We start from the raw sequence: 24352 nt of genomic DNA on the forward strand, positions 1-24352 counted from the left end.
CCCAAAGGGAGACACGCCCTGTAGCTTCTGGATTGTTCAGTATATTTGAAAGAGGTGCTTCATTGACTACTATTATCGGGTGTGCCGAAAAATAGTGGCGCAACTTTCTTGCCGTTGCAGTTACTCCATATGCTAGTTTCTGGTACTGCGGGTACCGCTGTTTGGAAGGCGATAAAACTTCACTGATGAAATATACCGGCCTTTGCACTCCATGGAGTTTTCCTTCTTCTTCTCTTTCGATAACTAGCACCGTGCTAACCACTTGGGGTGTGGCTGCAATGTACAGCAGGAGAGGCTCCTTTTCCTTCGGCGCCACCAAGATTGGTGGTGTCGAGATTGTGCGTTTCAAATCCTCAAAAGCTCTATCGGCTTCTTCGTTCCACTGGAATTTCCCCCTTGCTTTATCAAAGCGTAGAACGGTAACGCTTTTTCTCCCAGCCTGGCGACGAATCTGCTCAAAGTTGCGACTCGCCCAGTTAGTTGCTGTATTTCTTTCAACTTTGTTGGCTTCCTCATTGTTACGATAGCTTGTATTTTGTCGGGATTTGCTTCAATCCCTCTTGCTGAAACTAGAAAACCAAGAAGTTCTCCTACTGGGACGCCGAAGGAGCACTTCGTCGGGTTCAGCTTGAGGCAGAATTTGTCGAGGTTGTCAAAGGTTTCCTTGAGATCCTCGATCAGTGTCGCCCCCTTTTTTGACGTTATGACGACATCGTCTATGTATACTTGCACGTTTTTTCCAATCTGTGTCGCCAAACACTTCTGCATCATCCTCTGATATGTTGCTCCCGCGTTTTTCAGACCAAAGGGCATTGTTCTGTAGCAAAACACGCCGTAAGGTCTGATGAACGCTGTTTTTACTTCATCTTCTTCTTTTAATCTGATCTGGTTATAACCAGAATATGCGTCCAGGAAGGAAAGACGTTCACATCCAGCCGTGGAGTCGATAATTTGATCGATCCTCGGGAGGGGAAAGTGATCCTTTGGACAATGTTTATTGAGACACGTAAAGTCGACGCACATGCGAAGGACCTTAGTGTTTTTCTTTGGCACCAGCACTGGATTTGCCACCCATGTGGCCTCTGTGTGCAGCTCCTTGATAAAACCAGCTTCTCTTAGTCGATCAATTTCTGACAGCATAGCCTTGCGGTTTTGTTCTGAAAAATGCTGCAAAGGTTGTTTGATTGGTCTCGCTAGTGGATCCAAGTTTAGGTGGTGCTCGGCAAGTTCCCTGGGTACTCCTGGCATGTCAGCTGGACACCATGCGAAGATTTTCCATTTCTCACGGAGGAACTCGACGAGCGCGCTTTCCTATGCGAGGTCCATGTCGTTTGCGATGGACGTCGTCTTTTTCGGGTCTGTCGGGTGAATCTGCACCTCCTTAGAATTTTTCTCAGTATTGAAAGTTGATTCTTTATTTGGCCTTCCAACGTCTGGTAGCACGTCGTAGTCAGTCATACTCCTTGACGCCAAATACTCAGCTTGCATCCCGAAAGTTTCTGATATCCGATGAAAATCCTTGTCACATTTATCGGCTAAAGCAAAGCTTCCTTTGACTGTGATTGGTCCCTTAGGTCCAGGCATCCTCCATAGCAGGTACATGTAATGTGGTACCGCCATAAATCTAGCATATGCTGGTCGTCCCAACAGAGCGTGGTACTGTGACGGAAAATCTACGACTTCAAACTCCAACTTCTCGATTCTGTAGTTTTCTCGAGTCCCAAACTGAATGTCGAGATTGATCTTCCCCAGCGGATAACTTGGCTTCTCCGGTGTGATACCATGGAACCTCGTGTCCGTTGGTTTCAGGTTTGCTAGGGATATATTCATCTTCCTTAGTGTATCTACATACATAAGGTTTAAGCTGCTGCCGCCATCTATGAACACGCGAGAGACGTCGAACCCTGCGATGACTGCTGGTAGGATAAGTGCTGACTGCCCTAGTCGAGGAACTTGCTGTGGATGATCTGCTATGGTGAAGCCAATATCTTGCCCTGACCAATTAAGGTACTCAACTGTTGGTGGAGGCATTTTTTCTGCCATGAACACTTGCCGCGAAATTACTTTCTGAGCTCTATTGGATGGCCTTCCCTTCTGAATCATCGAGACCGCTCCATTAGAGTTAGGATCAACGTAGGGCGGTGGTGGAGGTGCTGCCGCTATTCTGAGCTGATGTCGATTGTCGTCTGTAATCGCGGGAGGGGTGGCAAGTGAATCTCACTCCTGGGTTCTCGAGGATTTCTCTGTGCTGCCCGAGCATTGGCATGCTCTGCCCACCTTAACATTGCCTGGAAATTGCGACAATCTTTCTGCAGATGTCCTGACTGTCTTTTTCCGTTGCTGTCGAGGAAAAAGTGCATGTGACACGGCCCGTTCATCATCTCTTCGGGAGACACGAAAGGCCTCTGGAACCTTGGCCCACTATTTTGCCTGTTGTTTCGAGAGTCATCTCTATTGTCGCCTCGTTGCTCATTGCTTCTCTGGTAATCATCTCTATTGTTTCCTCCGGTGTTCGCTCGGAAGCCTGCCGAAATTTGACCTGGAGCGTCGTAACTCGGGTACTGCCGAGGAAATCGTCGCCTTGGTTGATAGTTTCGACCGCGATCTTCCTCTGGCGACCTATGCCGTTTGTTGTGAACAACATCTTCTCCATCTGCCCACCTGTTTGCTATTTCCATTAAAGCAGATATTGTCTTTGGATTGGTTCTCCCCAAATCCTCGACAAAATCTCCACGCCTGATCCCTGCGACAAACGCATCTATCGCTCTCTCGTCAGATATATTTTCTGCCGAGTTTTTGATGATGTTCCACCTTTGGATATATTTTCTCATTGGCTCGTCTGGCTTTTGTCGGCACGCTCTCAACTCCTCTAACGACGCAGGTTTCTTGCACGTGGACCGGAAGTTTTTGGCGAACACGTCCTCGAAGCTTTCCCAGCTGTCGATGGATCCTGGAGGAAGTTTCTTTATCCAAGATCGTGCGGCTCCACTCAAATGCACTTGGATGCTTTGCATAGCTGTTGCTCTGGTTCCTCCTGTGAGCTTCACCGTCTCGAGGTAATCAACTAGCCAATCCTCTGGATCCTGAAGGCCGTCGAATTTTTTGAAATTATCAGGTAACTTGAATCCCGAAGGGACTCGAGTTTTTCGTACTCTCCTCGTGAAGCATGGCAAGCCACACATATCCTCGTCGTTTAACTCTGGGGACTGCCGATGTTCCCTTCTGCTTTGTCGCGCTCTGTCGACCCTTGCTTGTGCTGCCGTGTCCCTTGCTCCACTTGGTCCTTCGGGAGCTGCTGCTGCTGCTGCCGCAGGTCGTGGACTATTTTGCCTTGCTGTTCCTTCGGGAGGTGTTGATACAAACGCCGTCCCCATAGCTCCAACTCCTGCTATCGCCATGTTGTACAGTGATTCCCTTGGATCTCCTGGAGGTGGTTTGGATGCGAGGATTAAAGCTTGTGTCGCCATATACCCAGCCTCTGGTGTCTTTGGGATGATGTTTCCTCTTGTGTCTATCGACATAAAAGACATGTCGAGGTTTTGGACCAAGTGCTCTCTTTCTCCTTCGGGTACGTGTTGTAACCTCGATCTTGCTCTATTCCGAGCCTCCCTGTGGCTATCACCCGAAGTTCTAGATTGTCGACTCAGCTCTGCCCTTCGCCTGCTGGATGCAGAGGCTGCCTCCTTTCTTCTGTTTAATTCAGCTGTCTGTTTTTCCAATTCCCTTGCAGCTCGTGCGAGCCTATATTGATATGCTTGTAATTCCTCTGGCGTGGCTGTGGTGGCCATTGGTTCTGAGCCATCCATAGCTCTCGCGGCTCTATCCCATGCTGCTTGCGGAAGTCGTACTCTGTCTCGCGGCTGTGGCCCGATATATTTATTGCCTAGGCCTCGTCGCAAATCAGAGGGATCGACGTATGGATTTCCCAAATCGTCGAAAGCCTCAGATGTTTCTTCCTGATCATGACTTGGCTCTCCGATGACATAAATCTGGTGATACTTTGTATTCAGATCTATGTTGGGTTTGGTGACACCATCATGAAGATTGGTGAAGACCTTGCCCACTGTAGTAGATTGGTCGATGAAGTCGTAGCTGTCGACACTACTTGAGCCATCGCTTATATAGGAGTCCGCAGATGACTCAAACGACATGTCGCTGAAGATCTTGGCAAGTTTTTCTCTCGCCCTGGTGCTGATGAAGCGTGACGACGAAGTTTCCTCCTCTCCTGATTCGGTTGACGATGTGTAGCTTGAAAAATCGGAATCGACCGCCGACGATCCCGACGAAATCGGAATTTCGACACGATACGATCCCTCTTTCTCGACTCGAAAGTGAAATCTTCCGAACGTCATCTCCATAGGTTCCTCCAGATACGCATATGCATCCAAACGGGAGGGCGGGTGAGGAACAAAATCGACAGGACCAGTAGCGATCTGTTTACCTCGATCCATTGCGTTGCTCGCGATTGATGAAGTCGATGATTTTGCGGTTGATGAAGTCGGCGATCTTGAACGTGCCATCGAGACCAGATCCTTGACGCCTCTAATTCCCACAGACGGCGCCAATTGACAAGGTATTAACTTGTCAATGCCTACGGGTTATAGACTAGGGTTTAGTTGGAAGTAGAGGGCAAGTAGATCTCGAAGGTTTCAGCCGCTCGACGATTATGAAACTAGGGTTTGAGAAACAATGATTCGATGCTTTCTTTGTCCCTCGACTCCCCCTTATATAGGAGGCGGAGCCGAGGGATTCGTGTTGTACAAGTTACAGAGTCCGGGAAGGTTTCTAACTCATCCCGCAAGATTACAAATAACACTTCCTATTACAACTCTAGCTTTCCTTAATAATATCTTGGGCTTCCGAATCTTCTTATTCTTCGGGTAGTGGGCCTTCAGTAAACCACGGGTACTATCTTCGGCAGGCCCATTTGGGATGCCTATGTCAGTATGTTAGGGCATCACTGAGCAGCAGAGCATGGACAGATAATTAAATGGCCACAGTTCACCAACAATTGCTTCACAGATAAACAAATGGATGAATTGTAATTGTATCCAGAAGCACATCAAATACATGATGTATCACTGGATAAAACTAGACATGGATGGCACACACATATAATTAAGCCATCACAACAACCAGAGCCACTAAGCAAGCAAATTGATTTAACTGTAACATGACCAGTAGTAATTTAGCAAGCCATGAGCATTACAAAATGCTCATGAGCAAGCAGATATGAACACACTTGAGCATCTGGCGAGCTAAGTAACAAGAACAGAGCTACAGAGGGGAAATTAAGCAAGTAATCGATAGCATAGCAAGAGCTGCACACAGCAGTAACGCAAGCTCTGGCATGGCCATGGCGACCACGGCCAAGGCCAGAGAGCAGAGAGCCAGCAATATGCACACAGCAGAGCAGCAGCAGAGCAGCAGCTGGCCAGAGCTCGTAGAAGAGGAAGAAGAACAAGCACAGGGGGTAAGAGAGAGGTGGCGCGCGTACCTGGGGCGAGCAGACGACTGGCGCAGCCATGGCGGCCACGGCGGCGCGCGCCGAAAGCACGGCGGCACCTGGCCAGGCTAGGCCAGGCTCCGTCTAGCGCCGCAGCACCCCGCACCACGGCGGCGAAGGCCACGGCGGCGCCATCACACCTGAGGCGCCGATGGACACCGCACCATCGAGCGGACGAACACGATGGGGATCGGCGAAGGGGGCGGCAAGGACCAGATCGATGCCGATGATCTGGTGCGCCGTCACGAGGCGGTGCAGATGCGCCCCATCTCACCGCCGGAGATGGCCGAAGGTGGCCGGAACAAAGCGGCGACGGCGCAGGCGACCACCGCGTCGCGGGAGAGGTTAGGGTTTCGCGAGAGGGGAGAGGAGGAGCGCGTCTGAGTCCGACCGAGCCGGTTGGGGCGGCTCGGGTTTGACTCAACCCGTTGGGCCACCTGACAGGTGGGGCCCAAGGGTATTTTAGGCATTTCACAATTCATAAAAATGCAGAAACTTTGAAATTAAATAAGAGATGCTTAGAAGCTCTAAAAAAATAATTAAAAATATGAAAATGGATCAGCATAAAATTCTCTATTTAAATAAAATACCAAACAGAATTTTTGAAGACAATTAAGAGTAAGTCTTATTTTGATGATTTAAATAATAATTTAAATCACTCATATTATTTTCAATAATGAAAATAAGTCCATTAATGCAATTGGACTTTAAAAACACCTTGACAATATTTCAAGGTTGTATTTACCCTAAATCAAGTATCTCCAAGATGTTCTTAGTATTAACCTCTTACATAAAATAACAACAACATCGGAAGGGGGGAACAAACCCTAAAACTGGAATCATGCATAATTGCTTCTTTAACCATTGCCCTTATCAGACAATGATGCTATTTTTCAGAGACAGGGGACAAGGGTCAGTCCACACCATCCAACTGCAAAACTTTGCAGTGTTCAGGCAAGTTCATCACTTGCTCATGTCATTTGAGTATTTCTATCAAATTACTTGCAAAGTACTATGGTTATCACTATTGCATAAAAACCAAAACCACTACTTTCATAACTATGAATATGACTATGTGGTGGGCAATGGAACCATGGATTGTGTTGATATGGTGGAGGTTCCATTGCAAGGGTTTATATCCATCTAGGATTAAACAACTAATGTCGCCAGTGATTCTTGTGCCGTAATACCCGTTTTAACCATAAGATCCGGAGTGGGACGGAGTAGTCAAAAGTGTTTCCACCTCTCGTTCATCAACGGATGCACTTTACCGTAGACACTTGCATCTGTCGGTGGCAAGCGGTAGGCTGGGGAAGCCTTAAGTCCCCACGGCATAGTCCGTAGACACTTGTCGCTCGAAGAACAAGCGGTAGGCTGGGGAAGCCTTAAGTCCCCACGGTATTGCGGTCTATGATGGGTTGCAGCTACCGGCGAAGGAGTTTGGTTAACGAGTCCCAAACTGTTGTCGTGGTCGGGGTCCACCCGTGAGTGGGAATAATGGGACCGGCGAGGACCCAGGGTCGGGGCATGCAACAAAGGGTGGGTGTTCGAGGTAGCGGAGGAACATGATTGGCTAGACCTTATACCGGGCCTCACACCGAAGGAAGTGTGGACGGGAAAGCTACCCGGTTGGCACCAAGGTTAAGATCTCTTATGGGTAAAGCAACACACCTCTGCAGAGTGTAAAGAACTATGACCTGTCACTCCCTGTTCCGGGATAAGGAACTGCGAACGCGGCCGGAAAGGAGCTCCATGAAGTTCTAGTAAACTGGTGAAGGCTGACGGACATAGCTCTTTGGAATAAAAGCAATCTCTTGAAGAAATGTTTATCAAAACTTGCATTGGTATTAGACTTTCTGGTCTAATATCGTAGCTAGTGCATTAAACACCTCTTATCTATAATGAACTTGTTGAGTACGCTCGTACTCATCCCAACCTTAAATCCCTTGCTTAGATTGTCTGAATCGTCTGGAGGAGGACTACGACAACAATGAAGGAGCCGAGATCATCGGCTATGAAGAACCAGACCTCTCTGGAGGTATCGAAGGCGTAGACTATCTCATAGTCTACGGAACCGGGGAGGCTTCCGGAGGAGATCAAGCCTAGAACATCAAGTAGTAGTAGTAGCCGAGTAGCCCGAACTCTTAGTATTTAGCTGCTCGAGAGAATAAATGTACAACTTAATGAGACATCTATATTGTAAGCTAAGTTGGGTTCGTCTCGAACCCAGGAGTATCCCTCTTAGGACCCAAGAGGAGCTCCGAGACGATATATGTATAATTATTGTAATATTAAATGAATGAGTTATGGACCTGCTATGTTCTGTTGTACTACTCTGAGGGATGTAATATTTGCGGAATGGTACTTCGTGAATGTTATATCAACGACTGGCATACTACAACATGCAGTGGTATGCAGGGTCACCACACAAGCTTTGGCTTTTGGCCTAAGTGGAGATCAACCCCAGCGAGGGTTAGGGTTCCACGCCGGTGGATCGTACATGGCGTGGTCATAATAAGGTTCCGGTGCAGAAGAAAAGGGTGAAGGCTCCTCATGCCCAAAATGTTGATGAGAAGAACTCGCTGCATCGGATGACAATTCGAGGTGTTCCTCGGCCTCCTCCGTCTGGTCTTCTGCATGATGCCATCCCCTTCTATGTATGCATTCAGTTCACCTTCCGTGACTGACCAATCTTTCCTGGAATCAAGGTTAAACAAAACAGGTGCAGGCAATCTTGCATTTTTTCTAGCAAGAACGCACTTGGTGATGAAATAAGCAAAGTAGCGAATAGCTGGGAGTTGAATGCTACTGATTTTACCACTATCATCTGAGAAGCTTCTCCCTTGACAAATCATCTTGTAGAGACTCAAGAGCTCCTGTGACAGTCCCCTAATCTTCTCGCATGATCCCCATTGTGGCACTCTAATTGCTGCACAAAAATCATCAAATGGAAATTTGACAGTTTTATTATAAATTTTGTATCGAACCATGAGGTTAGTTTGGGACCAATTGAATTCAAAATCCTGCACCACTGACATGGTTAGTTTCGCATATTGGCAGGGTTCACCAACAACAAAACCATCCAACCCTGCATTGGAAATCAGATTTTGAACATCCCGCAGGATTCCTGCACTCCTCATAAAATCAACGCATGGGTAGTAAGAGGGGTATACTCCCTCTTCGCGGTGAACTCTCATGACTTCTTGCACCTCCAATTCTTGTTGGTTTAGTTGGTGCCTGTTCCACTCCATTTTCTGAAATTTTTCAACAAACATTATAAAAGTTTATTTGGAGACATATAATTGAGGGAAACTACTATAGGAACTTGGTAGAGTACTAAACATGCATCAAAACTAATTTTTAAAACTTAGAACAAGCATGCAAGCTCACTAAACATGTTACCTACAGCAGCAAAATATTCAAGATATACTCAACCAAACAAAATTCTATTTGGATAATTGAAGGAGTCACATACCGGAGAGCAAATGTGCCAAATTTCAGACATAAATCTGGGCTGAGCAAAGAGATCGAGAAATCCCGAGTTCTTGAGCAAAAACGCGAGTGAGAGAAAGTTGGTACGAGTTTTTTCGGGAGAGAGAGTGAGATGGGAGGAAGAGATGAATAAGTGGGGCAAGGAGGGGCCCACACCACAGGGTGGCGCGCCCCCCCTTGGCCGCGCCGGCTGGTGGGGTGCAGCCCTGGGGTGCCCCACTGGTCATCCCCAGGTGCTCCCAGGTGCCTCTTTGAAAAATAAGACCAACAGTATAATTTTTGTAAATTTTTGAAAACTTTGAAAAAGCACATTTCTGGGTATCAAAATTATTATTACTGGGCAGAAAAATATTTTCAAATCTCTAATTAACTAAAGAACTTTGCAAAACAAATAGTGCTACACCAAGTAGGACAAGTGGAGGAAGAAAGAAATGTTGTTTAGCTCCTCTATGCATATAAAATGTATTTGTTAACAAGGTTGATCAAGTCTTGCCACCAAATACATTTTACATAGCATAAGAAGAAATAAACCTCAAATCAATCATGTTACCTTCAATTGTATTGATATGGATCCAATCATAATATTTTGATATCCTTCTTTAGGCTCATATATATGACAATCAATAGTTCCCACTTTGATAGTTCTCACATTAGAAATTGTATTAACTCCACATACTTTATCAATCCTCTTGGGAAAATAAACAGTATGCTCCTTGTCATCAACATTGAAAGTAACTTTTCCTTTATTGCAATCGATAATAGCCCCTGCGGTGTTAAGAAAAGGTCTCCCAAGAATAATAGACATATTATCATCTTCAGGCATTTCCAACACAACAAAATCAGTTAATATCAAGCAGTTATTAGTAACTTGAACAGGAACATCCTCACATATACCAACAGGAATAGCAGTAGATTTATCAGCCATTTGCAAAGATATATCAGTCGGTATCAACTTATCGAAATAAAGTCTCTTATAAAGAGAAAAAGGCATAAAACTAACACCTGCTCCCAAATAACATAGAGCAGTTCTAAAATAATTATTCTTGACGGAACAAGGAATAGTCGGTATACCTGGGTCGCCCAGCTTCTTTGGAACTTTGCCATTGAAAGAGTAATTAGCAAGCATAGTGGAAATCTCCTCATTAGGAATTTTCCTTTTGTTATAGATAATATCTTTCATATACTTTGAATAAGGAGGCAATTTAATAGCATCAGTCAAAGGGATTTGCAAGAACAAAGGTTTCATCCAATCACAAAATTTATTATTGTGTTCTTCTTCCTTTGATTTTAGTTTCTTAGCAGGAAAAGGCATTTGCTTTTGAACCCAAGGTTCTCTTTCATTACCATGTTTCTTAGCAATAAAATCTTCTCTAGTATACTTTTTATTTTTAGCATGCTTTTCAGGTTCATCTTCAACCTCTTCTTTATCAGAAGCATCATTCTTATCATTATCTTTATCATGTTCATTAATACTTTCAGTTTCGGCATCAGAAATAGAAATACTATTAGGATCATTAATAGGCTCAGAGGATTCTACAACATTTTTATGTTTCTTCTTCTTTTTCTTAGAAGGAGCACAAGGTTCAATTCGTTGAGAATCTTGTTCAACTCTTTTGGGATGCCCCTCAGGATATAGAGGATCCTGAGTAGAAACACCGCCTCTAGTTGTTACTTCATAAGCATGTTTTTCTTTAGAATTTTTTTTAACAAGTCATTTTGCACTTTAGTGAGTTGATCAATTTGAGTTTGAACCATATGAAAATGTTTAACAAGCATCTTAACGTCATTGGAGGTTCTCTCCACAATATCATGAAATTTACTAATAGCTTGAGAATTTTCCATTAAATGATTCCCTACTCTCATATTAAAATTTTCTTGCTTAACAATATAATTATCAAACTCATCTAAGCATTGAGCAGGAGGTTTTGAATACGGAATATCTTCCCTAGTAAAGCGTTGAAGAGAGTTTACCTCAATCATGGATGAAGGGGGAGTAATCTTGCATAAATCTTCTATTGGAGGTAAATTCTTCACATCTTCATATTTAATACCTTTCTCCTTAAGAGATTTTTGGCTTCCCTCATATTTTCATCATTTAATTTAATCAAACCCCTCTTCTTCAATATTGGCGTCGGAGTTGGTTCAGGTGTAGTCCAATCATCGTGGTTCCGGCCTATTCTAGCCAATAATTCTTCAGCTTCGTCCGGAGTTCTTTTCCTGAAAACACAACCAGCACAACTATCCAGGTATGCCCTAGATTCAATGGTTAGTCCACTATAAAATATATCAAGTAAATCTTGCTTTTCCAAATCATGTCCAGGTCGAGCTCTGATAAGAGAGCAAAATCTCGCCCAAGCTTCAGGCAATTTCTCTCCATCTCCCTGGTCAAAATTATAAATTTTCTGCAAAGCAGCATGTTGAGCACTAGCAGGAAAGTATTTCCAAAAGAAAACATCAAGCAACCCACTTGGACTATCAATAGAATCAGGAGGCAAACTATTATACCAAGTTTTAGCATCACCCTTTAATGAGAAAGGAAAATTTTTAGCAACAAAATAAGTACGCATCTTGATATCATCAGAAAACAAGCTACTCAAAGTTGAAAGTTCATTCATGTGTTCTACAACACTTTCTTTTTCAGTACCACAAAAGGGTGCTTTCTCAACAATAGCTATATGAGATAGATCAAGAGAAAAATCATAATCCTTATCCTTAATATTTATAGGAGATGTGGCAAATTTAGGATCAGGAGACAGTTTATATCTAACAGTATGTTGTGCAAGAAGCTTTTTAATTTTACTTGCATCAGTAGTAGCATTGCATTTATCAATGAAATCATCATCAAGTTCCACATAATCTTCATCAAGATCATCAGTAGAGTATTCAACAGACTCATGTGAATTAACAGGTGTAGCAGCATTTTCATTAGGAGTTTCAGTATTTTCAATTTGTCTAGACCTAGCAATTGTAGCATCTAGAAAAGATCCTAATGAACCACTATCATCAAGCACAGCAGAAGCATCATCAAAATTATGAGAATTTTCAGATTCAGCAGAAGTACCAGCATGTGAAGCTTGTGGTGGTGAAACAAGTTGACTTATCACAGATGGTGAATCAAGAGCAGCAGAGGTACTCAGAGTTGTACCTTTTCTTGTAGTGGATGGTAATATGTCGACTTTAGGATCGCGAGATTTACCCATGATGGAGAATTTGCAGCGAACAATATCAATCCAAGTGAACTTCCAAATAAAGCTATGCTCCCCGGCAACGGCGCCAGAAAATAGTCTTGATGACCCACAAGTATAGGGGATCGCAACAGTCTTCAAGGGAAGTAAAACCCAATTTATTGATTCGACACAAGGGGAGCCAAAGAATATTTGTAAGCCTTAACAGCGGAGTTGTCAATTCAGCTGCACCTGGAAACAGACTTGCTCGCAAGAGTTTATCAGTAGTAACAGTTTTATAACAGTAGCAGTAGTGAAATATCAGCAGCAGTGTAACAGAAACATCAATAGTGATTATAGTAAAAAGCAGGATTAAAATACTGTAGTCACAGGGATGGATGAACGGGCGTTGCATGGATGAGAGAAACTCATGTAACAGTCAAAGCAGGGCATTTGCAGATAGTAATAAAACGGTATCCAAGTACTAATCAATCCATAGGCATGTGTTCCATATTTAGTCGTACGTGCTCGCAATGAGAAACTTGCACAACATCTTTTGTCCTACCAGCCGGTGGCAGCCGGGCCTCTAGGGAATCTACTGGAAATTAAGGTACTCCTTTTAATAGAGCACCGGAGCAAAGCATTAACACTCCGTGAACACATGTGATCCTCATATCACCGCCTTCCCCTTCGGTTGTCCCAATTTCTGTCACTTTGGGGCCTCGGGTTCCGGACAACGATATGTGTATACAACTTGCAGGTACGATCATAAAACAATGAATATCATCATGAAACAATAACATGTTCAAATCTGAGATCATGGCACTCGGGCCCTAGTGACAAGCATTAAGCATAACAAGTTGCAACAATATCATAAAAGTACCAATTACGAACACTAGGCACTATGCCCTAACAATCTTATGCTATTACATGACCAGTCTCATCCAATCCCTACCATCCCCTTCAGCCTACAGCGGGGGAATTACTCACACATGGATGGGGGAAACATGGCTGGTCGATGGAGAGGCGTCGGTGGTGATGATGGCGATGATCTCCTCCAATTCCCCGTCCCGGCCGAGTGCCAGAACGGAGTTTCTCGTCCCAAGACGGAGTTTCGCGATGGTGGCGGCGTTCTGGATGTCTTCTGGCGATTTCGACTTTTCGTCTCGCGTTTTTAAATCGAAACCCTTAAATAGTCCAGAGGGGGGCGTCGGAGGCTGGCCGAGGCGGCCTCACCATAGGGCGACGCGCCCCCCTCGTAGGCCGCGCCGGCCCACGGTGTGGAGGTCGTGGGCCCCCCTGGCCAGCCCTTCTGGCTCCGTGAATCTTCTGGGAAAATAAGCCTTTTGACATTAATTCCGGGGATTTTCCTGAAAGTTGAATTTCTGCACAAAAACGAGACACCAGGGCAATTCTGCTGAAAACAGCGTTAGTCCATGTTAGTTGTATCCAAAATACACAAATTAGAGGCAAAACAATAGCAAAAGTGTTCGGGAAAGTAGATACGTTTTGGACGTATCATCTCCATCCATGAAATGTTCCGTCACGTTGCCTTAGTGATTACACGAACCAAATCCACTACACCAAGTACGATCATTACGAGAGATGATGTAGCTTCAGTGGCGAACATCAACATGTTCATCATATCATCTATATGATTCATGCTTAATATTTCGGTTTTCCGTGCTCCGAGACCATGTCTGTACATGCTAGGATCGTCAAGTTAAACCTTAGTTTTCGCAGGTGCAAATCTGGCTTGCACCCGTTGTATGCACACGTTGAGTCTATCACACCCGATGATCACGTGATGCTTCAAAATAACGAGTCTTAGCAACAGTGCTAATTAAGGACGAACACTTTATTATCTTGATTTTTAGTGAGAGAGATCATCTTATAATTCTACCTTCGTGATCTAACCAATACAAGATGCATAAAAAGGATTAACATCACATGCAATTCATAATGTGATATGCTATGGAACTTTTATCTTTGCGCCTTTGATCTTCATCTCCAAAGCACGGGCATGATCTCCATCATCAACGGGCATGATCTCCATCATCGTCGGCAGGGCATTGTAATATCCCAGGATTGGGGGTTACAAAAAGAGAGGAAACAGATGTGTGCATTGCATTCATGCATAGAAAATCCGCGGAATTTTCGCGCTTTTGTTTAAAACCTCCAAAGGGATCGAGGTTTCTCTTACATCGATGGAATTGAGTTAGTCTTCGATGTGGGTGCGACAAATTTCGACATGCCCTTTCTAAATTAATGTGTTTTGGGAGAAATAAATTGAATTCACAATCGAATATGGAAGACAGAAATTCAAATAAGTATTTGAATTCAAATTTGAATTCATATTATAAATTTCTAATTACAATTCAAACAATGTTTGAAATATGAATAAGACAAAATAAGAATTATTAAGACTAGGGAAATTACATTTTATTAATTATATACACATTTACAAAGTCATTACAATATCCATAAAATTACAAATTACAAATATTACAAGAATCTAAAACAGAAAAGAAAAGCTAAGCTAAACCTATTTAAATATCTTCTATTCTTTGTTTCTTTGGTCACCTACAAAACAAACAAAGAAAACAAAAGGAAAAGGAAAGTCAGGTGGCCAGGTTAGAAAGAAATGGAAAGCAAATAAGAAGATCTTTCTCAGTCCATGCTCATCCACAAGAGGGGATGTACCAGGCGGAGACTTGCGCCACACAAGCAAGTAGCATTGTCACACATGCATGCTATGTGTTGTCTCACGCACAGAGCACATAGGCAGTAGTACAAGGCCAAACACAGCTCAGGTCATCAATAAAAGAGGTTCCCTTGGAGCACACAACTCCTTAGCACAGGGTTCATCGACCAGATCAAGAACACAAGAAACAATAGCTATTCTTCATCCAGGCCATCAAACCAGAAGATATCCCAGTTCATCCTACCAAGGACCAGTATGGTGGTATCCTAGAACAGGATCAAGCCGGAGCTAGGAGGAGGTGCAGTCAAACAAGCAGTAGATCAAGATCAACATCACCAGCTATCCAACTTTGCTACAACAGGTTGATCCATTGATTTAATATAAGCATCTCAGCATACTAGCTTGTACAACTAGGATCAGGGGAAATAAAGAGAAGAATCCACAACACTCCATCAAACCACCCTTCAACTAGATTTTAATCTAGGAGGATGGAGAGATGGATTTTCCTCTCAGTCTTGCATAGAGGTGCTATGCATGTTCATCACCGAGGTTTAGAGAAGCAACAACCCAGTAGTATCTGTTCATATCATAGACCATGCCTCAGCCTATGCATCATAGGCAGGGCCAAAGAATCAAGCCATATCTGTTCTTATCAGCTTAAGTATAAGCAAGCCATCAACATAACCACAAGATCTGATCATGTATGCACATGATCCAGTAAGCAGCCCCATCAACCTGAGCACTATAAGCATACCATAAGCTCACAAGAATCCATCAAGTTAATCATCAAGCAATAGTACTTCTATTTCATTGCTTAAACCCAACCATGAGTTAAATGGGGCATCAATATATCACATCAAGACAAATATGTGTGGATGAATAAAAATCATCCAAACAAGGTAGAGTAGATAGGTAGATAGGTAGTTAGGTACCACTCCCACAAGATAAACATTTTTAGAGATTGGATAGAACCATACTGCAAAAAGACACAACAAACCAATTGGACTGAATCAGGTGTGCAAGTGATCTACAAATCATAAGCAACAACCATGAATTAAAGCACCATTAAAACAGTCAAACCCAACAGTAGTAGCATCTGTTCTTAGCAAATATCTATGCTGCAGTAATTTAACAATACCAAGGAGCATATTACTTCCCATGCAACACAACCACTAGCTAGGAATTATTGCACCAACGGAAACAGTCAAATATAAGTTCAGTTTCATCAGTGTTAGTTCACCTCAGTAAACTACATTTGCTGCGGAGAATTAATCATCCAAATTGGGGTATTTTTAAATTAGCACTTGTCATTTTCATGTGAACCAGTAGTTGCTTAGTTCAAGTCAGACTTCACAAACCAGTTTAGCCGTAATATAAACAACCAGGACATGATGAGCCAGCCCACAATATTAGCTTCACTATAACACTTTTGGGGCACATATTAATCAAGCAGAATAATATAGCATATGATCATAAACAGAGAGTGAGCGGGGAGGAAGCGAGCTCACAGTGGTGCAGACGAATAGAAGAAGAGACCGACGCCGGGGTTGCGTCTGCGACACCATCCATCCGGCGTCGAGGATGAAGTAGTTGCAACAGCACATCACAACACCACCAGTACACGGACGCCGGGGTTGCACACCAGTGGCCGTCCCGCCGGCGTCGAGGAGGTGGTCGACACACGACCAGAAGCATCACCACCACCACACCAACACCGCTGGAACATCTCCGTCACAACCGCCAGACCGTGGCGAGCCAAAGAGGGCCCCTGGGGTAGTGGTCAGTAACGAGGTCGAATGAGAGCAAGGAGCAGAGGTGAGGATGATCACGCCAGAGCAACGTCTCGCCGATGTGCGGGAGCAGCTAGAAGAAGCGGCACGCGGCGGAGCCGTTGGGCAGCAGGTGCACATGAGGAGTAGGAAGGACTAGTGCGGGCATATGGCGACGTTGGAGAAGTCCGTGGCGGCGGCGCGACAGCAGACGGCGGTGCTCGCCAAGGCCGGTGGTGGTCAAAACCATCCACGGTAAGCTAGGGTTTCTGGTTGGGGGCGAATGGGAGAAACCTCAGGAATCAAATCGGGGAGGTGGAGATGTAGATCACCTCAAGGTGGAGTAAATCCATACCACGCCGGCGCCAGAGGTGGCCGGGATCGGCCGGGGAAAAGCGGCGGCGCGGCCAGGCCATGGAGGGCTCGGGGTCTTCGTGTGCGTCGTGGTGAGCGACGAGAAAACGAGGAGAGGGGAGCGATCGAGCGAATGTGGTCAATGGACCAGTCGGGGCTAGGCCATTGGGCCAGTCCAATAGATTTGGGTCTATTTTAGGAAAATAAAAAAAATCAATAAATAAATAAAAGTGAGTATCATAAAATGATCTATACAATAATAATAATAAAAATAATAACAAGAATAGAAAACAAAAAAGTAATTTAAAAATTAGAAGAACAATAATTTGAATTTTCTTATAAATTTTAGAAGACTAATTTTAAATCTTAAACTATTAAGTCATAAATATTAAAAAAATTCTTGTTTCTATTTTCACACCAAGAAAATAGTAAATATTATTTTGTGTTAAATTTCATATAATACAACAATTGTTTCTTTATGTTTATGTTTAATCATTTGAAAATCCTAATTGATAATTACTTCCACTATTATTTAAAACCCTAAACCCTAATATTATTTATCATATTTTAAGTCTTTTAACAATAATATAATGTTAAATCCATTATTACTTCTATTTCAAAGTTATTAATAACTTCAACTTTATTAATGAAGTTATTAATCCAAGAACTATAGGGTAGTTAGAAAACCCTAGTTCCATAAGGAAGAAAACTAGAACCTCATCATTTCATGAGAAAACCTAAAACCCCAACTCCATTAGGAACCTAACTTCATTATTTTATGTGAAACCCTAAAACCTTAGGACCTGTGAAATATAATTGTGTACCTTCATTTGCATTCATATATTCATAACTAGTAACTCAATACATGACCATGTCCACAAAAAATATAGAAGCTCTATCACTAATAAGTTGATATTCCATGTATGCATATCAATCAAACCTAGATGATCAAATAGGGTCAACCAAGTGTAAACCCTAGTCTTATTACCAAGGCCATCATCCTTAATTGATCACCTTTAGTATCAAACCAATTTGATCAACCCTAATAATAACCATGATTGATGATAGCCCTTACATATCATACCCCACTAAACCCTACTAGTGTTAGATACTTATGAACCATCATATCTAAGAGCCAACTATTCATTACTTAATGAATTCAATAGCAAACCCTAGACAACCTCAACCCTAATTGAAATACTTCTTATTACTTAAGAAGTATGTTCTTCAAAAGTTATTCTTTTGAAGTAAATAAAGAGTAATCATCAACCTTGCCTAATAGTACATATAAACCCTAGCTATCTATCAACAACAAAATATAACCAACCTTGATAGCACCCATGTATAATTAATTGCTTAAGACACTTATGCTTCACTAAAACCCTATAAGCTATAGATGGTGATGAATCCAACTTTATTGTGATCCATATAATCCTCGAACTACTTAGAACCATAGTAAACCATAGAACCCCACAACCATAATTGCCATACTTATTTTTCATTAAAGAACATGTTCTTCAAAAGTTATTCTTTTGAAGTATATGATAAGTAATCATGAACCATGCCATATAGCACATAAACCAACAACTGTTTATTACATGTTAGGATTATATCAAAAATGATTGTTGTGTGCTAGTAATTTTATTGTTGTGAGGTATTGCACTACTTATTTATGATACCAAGTAACCAAACCTTAATGAGAACCTTGTTTGCGAATCACTATAAAAGGGAAACACACCCTAAACTAATCATACCAACTCACTAATCCTTAATCATCGGGGTTAGGTCACACTTAGAGCGATTGCATCTCATACTTATGCATTATTGCATCCTTATCAATCTTTCAAACATCGTCCTTACCGGACGATGATGTTATTTTAGAATTTGGAGTTATTACGTATCGAAGACCTTGACTGCATAATCTTGTAGTCAAGAAAGGCAAGTTCATCACTTCCTCATGTCATTTGAGTATTTTTACCAAATTACTTGCAAAGTAGTATGTTTATCACTATTGCATAAAAAAGCAAAACCACTATTTTCATAACTATGAATATGACTATGTGGTGGGCAATGGAACCATGGATTGTGTTGATATGGTGGAGGTTCCATTGCAAGGGTTTATATCCATCTGGGATTAAACAACAAATGTCGTACAGTGATTCTTGTGCCGTAATACCCATGTTAAACATAAGATCTGGAGTGGGACGGAATAGTCAATTGTGTTTCCACCTCTTGTGCATCAACGGATGCGCTTTACCGTAGACACTTGTATTCCAAGGGGGCAAGCGGTGGGCTGGGAAAGCCTTAAGTCCCCATGGTAGAGACCGTAGACACTTGTCGCCCGAGGAGCAAGCGGTGGGCTGGGGAAGCCTTAAGTTCCCACGGTTATTGCGGTCTATGATGGGTTGCATCTCCCGGCGAAGGAGTTTATGGTAGAGACCTGAACTGTTGTCGTGGTCGGGGGCCGTCCTTAATTGGTATAAGAGCACCGGCGAGGACCCAGGGTCGGAGTTTGCAGCAAAGGGTGGGTGTGCGAGGTAGCGGAGGAATATGATTGGCTATGAACTTATAACGGGCCTCACACCAAAGGAAGTGTGGACGAGAACTATAGACTCGGTTGGCACCAAGGTTAAGATCTCTTATGGGTAAAGCAACACACCTCTGCAGAGTGTAATGAATCGTGGCTTGTCACTCCCTGTTCCGGGTTTGGAACTGCGAACGCTGCCGGAAAGGAACTCCATAAAGTTCTAGTAAACCGGTGAAGGCTGACGAACATAGTTCTTCTGAATAAAAGAAACCTTTTGAAGAAATGGTTATGAAAACCTGCATTGGTATTAGACTTTCTGGTCTAATGTCGTAGCTAGTGCATTAAACACCTCTTTCCTATAATGAACTTGTTGAGTACGCTCGTACTCATCCCACTCTTAAATCCCCTGCTTAGATATGGAGGCCACGATGGAGGATCTACAGTGCAACTCGAAGACCGAGGAGTCAACAACTACTTCAAGGGACAGGAACCTGTCAGAAGAGTCAAACACCACATCCAACAAGTATAAAACTTAGCTTAGCAATAGAAAGGAACTAGTTTCCTAAACCTAGCTCCTATTTAGCTAGAATCTATTCATAGCCTCTATAGCTAGTTAAATACTCTACGAATAGAGTTCGTGATAAGACTAGACTACGAGTCGTTCTTCTGGAGTTTATTTGTAGTTTTACCTCATTGAAAAGTAGGAGGCTGTGATGATCTTATGTAACAGAGTCAATGTTGTAATTATATAGACATGCCTTGGACCCGCATATGTTTCTGTTGTACCACTCTGAGCGATATAATACTAGTGGAACGGTGTTTCATTGGTGTTATATCAGACTTACATACTACACCATGCAGTGGTATGCCGGGTCACCACAGGCATCAAGGTCAATGACGCCGTCTGCATGGTTGCCCACCACGTGTAGCAACTATTACAACTACTTTGAAATAAAACTACTACATGATGAATCGAAACGAAATTAAACACAATCATAAGGCTCCTGCCGGTTTCCATAATACAATAAGGATCATCTCATACATAAAATATATTCATAATCACATCATGGCCATATACATTACCAAACCCTGCAAAAATAAGTTAGACACCTATAATTTTGTTTGCATATTTTACGTGGCTTAGGGTTTTCGAGTAAGATCCGATCTACCTACGAACATGAACCACAACGCTGATTCAAGTGTTGTCAATTGCAAATTGTAAATTGGATCTTTACTATGGTGAGAGAAACTGACACCCGCAAAGCCACTTATACAATACAAGTTGCATGTCAAGCGTGGAGCAAGTATCATGAACACGGTCATGTAAGGTTAGCCCGGGCCGCTTCATCCCACAATGCTGCAAGATACAAAGTACACGATAAACAAGATACAACAAAAGCATCAATGTCAACAAACCATAGTGTTCTACTCGTGCAACCACTCTATGCATAGACACGAATCTGATACCAATGTAGGGATTCGTAGCATAGAAAACAAAAAATTCCTATCGCAAGAATGAATAACAAGCCAAGATCTAATCTAGTAGATGGTAGCAACAATGTGAAGATCGCTAAGCGTTAACGAGATAAATCTCGTGGTTGATGTAGTCGATCACTTGCCGCTTTCAAAAGAGCTTAGAAGATCTTGACGGTGCCAAAGTCGGGCAGCACCTCCGCACTTGGTCACACGTACGCTGTCGATGAAGACGTCCTGCCTCGTTCCAGCGGGCATCAGATGTAGTAGATCCTCCTCGGAATCCCGGCAGCAGGACGGCGTGGTGACTGTGGTGGTAAAGAACTTCAGCAGGGCTCGCCTAAACCATGCGGGAGGTATGAGGAGGAAGGGCTAGGGTTGGGAGAGAGGGGGCTTGGGGCGCCGGCCTTGGGTGCCCCTTGGTGGTGCGGCTGCTTGTGGTGGCCGGCCCCCTCCCCTCTCCTCCTCTATATATAGGTGGAAAACCTAGGGTTCCCCCAAAAACCACTTTGGAGTCCAACTCCAAAACTTACCAAAATTGGAAACCTAGAGGAAGAGGGATTCCTCCCTTTCCTTCTTATTTGGCCTGCCAAGATGGTGGAATCCACCATGAATTCCACCTTCCCACTTCGTGGGTCGGCTAGGGCTGGTGGAGTCCCTCCGAGACTCCACCAGCCATAGTGAATTGTTCCGGATGATTCTAGAATCTTCCGGAACCTTCCATAAATTCACCGGACCATTTCCAAACTTGGAATGTGACTTCCTATATTTGAATCTTATTCTCCGGACCATTCCGGAACTCCTCGTGATATCATGGATCACATCCAAGACTCCGAACAATATTCGAACTCCATTCCATATTTCATATCTACTTAAAACGACATCGAACCTTAAGTGTGTCACCCTACGGTTCATGAACTATGCATACATGATCGAGACTATTCTCTGATCAATAACTAATATCGGGACCTGGATATCTATAATAGCTCCCACATATTCAATGATGACTTCGTGATCGAAAGAACCACTTACATACGATACCTATTCCCTTTGTCGCGCGATATTTTACTTATCCAAAGTTTGATCATCAGTATCTCTATACCTAGTTCAACCTTGTTACTGATAAGTACTCTTTACTCGTACCGTGATATGACATCCCTTGTGAGTGAGTCACATGCTTGCAAGCTAGTTGGATGATATTCCATCGAGAGAGAGCCCAGAGTATATCTATCCATCATTTGGATGGACAAATCCCACTATTAATCCACGCGCTTCAACCTATACTTTCCTAACACTTAATGCCACCTTTATAACAACCCATTTACGAAGTAGTATTTGGTGTCATCAAAGCATCCATCTGGTGTAGGTGAATAACATGATCTCATGGTTGAAGGATTAGGTTACTATGTATCTTAAAGCTTGAAGCACAATGAACTTAATGACTTGATCATATGCTCCACTTACTATGGGTGTATGTCCATCACATAATTCACCTAATGATATGATCTTGTTATTAATAACATCCAATGATCATGATTATGAAACTATGATCATCTATTAATCAACAAGCTAGTTTAACATGAGGCTGGAACTTTTTTATGTTTACAAAACACACAAGTATTAATGTTTCTGGTTAATACAATTATAGCATGGGATGCAAACATTTATCATAAACACAAAGATATAATAATAACTATTTTATTATTACCTCTTGGGCATATCTCCAACACGAAGGTCGCCGTCAAGCCGTACGTTTGACCCAGAACGGAGTTGTTGCCTGTTTGCAATGCCGATCTTAATCACGATCTTGATATCGGCAAGTGATCCTCTACACCACCCACGAGAACCGTTCTTGTTGATAAAGCTTTGTTTCTTCAAGGGTGAGTCAATCTTAACCATAGTTTTTCTGTTACTTGCATCTCCCAGATGTGATCTTGGTCCATTTGTGGTTGCAATTGTATTATTTTTTGTTTTACATGCAACGAGCCCATCATATCTATGGGGGTGACACAATGGTAGGGATTCGCCATTCGGAGATGTAACTGAGGTTGAATCTTGTGGCGGCTCTCCCTCCCTTATATAGGCCTAGGAGGGGCCTCCAATAGTCCCTATACCGACCTTAGCACCTAAGGAAAGCCTAGGAACAAACATGGATGAAATCCGTGGGGAATCACATCAGTCCTGAGCAATGTTCAAGAAATCGTTAATCTTAACTTATCGATCAGCCTTATAATAAAGATTTATCGCTTATCGGTCTATTGATCGATTTTATCAGTCAACCATTTATCGGCTTATTTCTTTGTAAACCCTAATTTTCGACACTAAATTTTCTATAATATGCTATGCAAAAAAATAATATTGGAGCATTGAACATAAGTATTACCTTGATTGCTTGCATATGAGCAAATAATAATGGAAAATTTGAGCCAATGCACAATTCTACAAAACCATAGTACGTAAATATTGACTTCCGTACCAAATTTCATTGAAATTTCACTGACAATCAGCCGAAATATCGGTCATGAGAGTGAAATCGGGTGAAATATCGGCTCGCATCTAGAAACTCAGGCAAAATATTGGTGCCGCGATAAACTGGCCGATATGCTAAAATCTTATCGGTTACCATCCGATTCACGATAAATCGGCCGATAAATCGCTATCTCAGCCAATTTTTTGAACACTGGTCCTGGGAGCTTTCACGACCAAGAACCTGCGGTATGGGTGCATGGTACGGGCCCACGACCATACGAGAGCCTGTTAAGTATTCTACCCTCATTTGGTATTTTGACTGTAATTTTTTCATACAAACTCCGACTTAGATGTTCTTTGGCTAGCTGGATTCGTATCAACGAGGACTAATACACCATGATCTTGGAACTTTATTGTAGGTTGGTGAAAAAAAAGACTTCTTTCCACCCTTAAAATGGCAAGTCCTAGTGCCAGTAACTCCTCCATATTTCCTCTCTTTGGCTCCTTTCCTCATGCTTTGGCCATAAACGTTCAGAACACCTACACTCATACCAAAGACAAGAAAAAGTGATAGAATCATGAAAATGAATCTATACTTGTAATCATGCATTTTGGACTCATAAGAGAACTAGGTAGATTGGACAAGTTAGAAGAATGGCCCATTAACTTGCTTGGAAAGGCATAAGAAAATACAAATGCAACTACAACCAAAATATAAGGAAATAAAATGGATCCCAAGATCAAAAGAAAAGCAAATGAATGATATAGTGGAAAAATTAGTTAGTTTCAATTGGTTTGACCCCATCTGAATATTACTTTACACAATTTGGCCTCCTTCATATTGGGTTTCCTCCGCCCCTATATAGGGTATATATTAATACATAGTTTGAATCA

The sequence above is a fragment of the Lolium perenne genome, chromosome 1, assembly GCF_019359855.2.
Source record: "Lolium perenne isolate Kyuss_39 chromosome 1, Kyuss_2.0, whole genome shotgun sequence".
Classification (NCBI taxonomy): Eukaryota; Viridiplantae; Streptophyta; class Magnoliopsida; order Poales; family Poaceae; genus Lolium; species Lolium perenne.